Source organism: Montipora capricornis, chromosome 7 (genome assembly GCF_036669925.1).
Source record: "Montipora capricornis isolate CH-2021 chromosome 7, ASM3666992v2, whole genome shotgun sequence".
NCBI classification, from domain to species: domain Eukaryota; kingdom Metazoa; phylum Cnidaria; class Anthozoa; order Scleractinia; family Acroporidae; genus Montipora; species Montipora capricornis.
Window position 1 is genome coordinate 19317015 of NC_090889.1, and position 2500 is coordinate 19319514.

General features: G+C 38.8%; 1 protein-coding gene across 1 annotated transcript in view; it reads right to left on the reverse strand.

Moving 5' to 3' along the window:
- The window catches only part of LOC138055760 (uncharacterized), a 5547-nt gene that overhangs the window by 2717 nt on the left and 330 nt on the right, over positions 1-2500 (reverse strand). The gene's annotated exons all lie outside the window — the stretch shown is intronic.

Sequence of the window (2500 nt, forward strand, 5' to 3'; positions counted from 1 at the left end):
GACAGGCCAGTACATACATATATACATCCACTTTATTTCAGCACGATGGTAATTAAGCTAGTGCTTATCATGTAATTAGTGACTAATCATTATTCAATTTTCAAGAACATCTGCCTCGTCTTAGAGCACTTTCCTCGTAATTTCGATTCCTGAGTAATTCAATGCTATCACGACAGTTTCTAAGTCCTGACCATACGACCGTTCTGTTCATGTTAAGTTCTTAATTGTCTGACTGCATAAGTTCCCTATTTTTACCTCGGGACCACGAAAACGCGTCCGCAAAATTTACGTTTGTAGCTTTTTCTACCCAAAAGAGAGATAATACGCTAAACAAATTTTCAGCTTGAAGTTTCCGTTAAAGGCGGCGTATTCGTCAGTGGTTGGATGAGAATGACTCTGACAGCATTCAACGCTAGCGTATTCTGCTTGGAAGAATTCACCAGAGGCTTACATAAGCAACTGATATGTTTGTCAGGCGTCAACATTGTTATTGCGTTTACTACAATTGCGGCAAACACTCTTATCCTAATCGCACTTCCCAAGGTAACCTCGATTCATCCACCTTCCAAAGTCTTGCTTCGAAATTTGGTGGTAAGCGATCTCTGTGTTGGCATCGTAGAAATAACTGACGTTATTTACTGGATTTCCATAGTGCAAGAATGGTGGCAGGTTTCCCACTATTTCTATTTTGTTCATATGATAGGGAGCACTATTCTGCTTCCAGTATCAATGTGGACAATAACTGCCATAAGCGTGGACAGACTTCTGGCGTTGTTATTAGGACTTAGGTACAGACAAGTTGTGACCTCAAGGAGAGTGTATGTGTTTCTTATTCTCTCTTGGGTCTGTTTTGGTATCGTAATTGTCGCACTTGGGTTTTGCAGCCACATCGCATGGGAAACTTTCATTGCTGCGGGTACACTACTTTGTTTGATGATATCCATCTACTGTTACAGCAGGATTTTCCTTAGGCTTCGTCATCATCAAACTCAAGCACAAGAACAAGCTCAGGAACAAGCAAAAAAGAGAATTCCATTGAATATGACACGATACAAAAAGACATTGTCGACTACAATGTGGTTGCAATTGGCATTAGTAATTTGTTTTTCCCCGTATGCGGTTGTATCGCCGTTTGCATATCGAGAAATTCAAACAAAACAGTCGTCCGGCTTTTTTCTTGCATTGTACATCACGACATTTTTAATGTTTTTCAACTCAACTCTAAATCCAATTTTGTATTTTTGGAAGATGAAAGAAGTGAGACAAGCAGCGAAAGACACATTGAGACAACTATTTTGTTCTCTAAACCTATGCACAGGAAGAGGCAATTAATGTTGTTAAATTTTCGACTTCGGATATTTCATTTGTGGCACTCTCGTTGGCTCACTTAATTTTGGTTGTCAAATCAAGTACAGAACGAATGCACTAACTTTTCCCAACCTAAAGAAATTCAAGTTATACCGGGAGGCCTACCCGCAATTTCCATAAACCCAGCCGTTTCGTTTTCGTCAAAAAACAATTTCCAATGGCGCTTGTTAAGTATGAACAGATTGGTCATAGCCGACTCGTATCCAAGTCGCATTCACTGAGTAAATTTACTTAGGGTGCGGTCGATTGACCCTATTGCGAAATAAGAATACGTAGAGAGATGATTTAAAACGGTATGTTTGGCGTTTTGAAGCAACAAGGATAATAAAGATATCTTTAAAATAGCATTTTAGCGGAAGTTTGATAATTTTAATGTGAATCTACGTAAGAACGAAGGATTTCTAACTTCAATTCCATGTACTGTATTCCTATTCCGGAATACGGTCAATCGAACGCACCCTTAGCGCAGTAAGCTTCGGCATATGCAAAGTATGCCGTTCAAGCGCGTGCACATATTATGCGGCACGTCAAAGGATACTAAACATTATTGAAGAGATCGGAGGAAAGGCAAGTGAATGCAACAAAATATGCAACATTAATATTAAATATCATTAAAGTGTTCCCGTCGTAAAAAATAAAGTTTGAGGCCATGAAGCCTTTGCTTAACCTCAAGTAATTTTTCAAATCTCATCGGGGTTTTTTACGATAAAAGAAGATCAAGAGAAAAAGAGAAACTCTCCATCCTGATTTGAATTACATATATTTCCTTGTAATTTGGGAAGTCATTTTTGAGGTGTCATATTTGAGGAGTCTCCAAAACTGTTTTGTTCGTTCGCTCATGTTTTGGAGAAAATTCCATGCAAAGAATATTGCTTTTGGCATGTTTGGAAACTTATTGTATTAAGCTTCAATATGATAAATACGTTGTGGGATATCGCTTCAAATGTGACTCTATGGAGCCAAGAGTGAATTAGTGTGTGTAATTGCATGGGCCCGAGGGCAATTAGTATGGGTAATCACGAGGGGACGAGTAAAATTAATTAACAATTATTCCATGAGCATGATTTTAACTTGGATATGAGATGGTAAATAGCCATCGAGCTGAGACGCGTAGCGCCGAGTTGGCTATAAC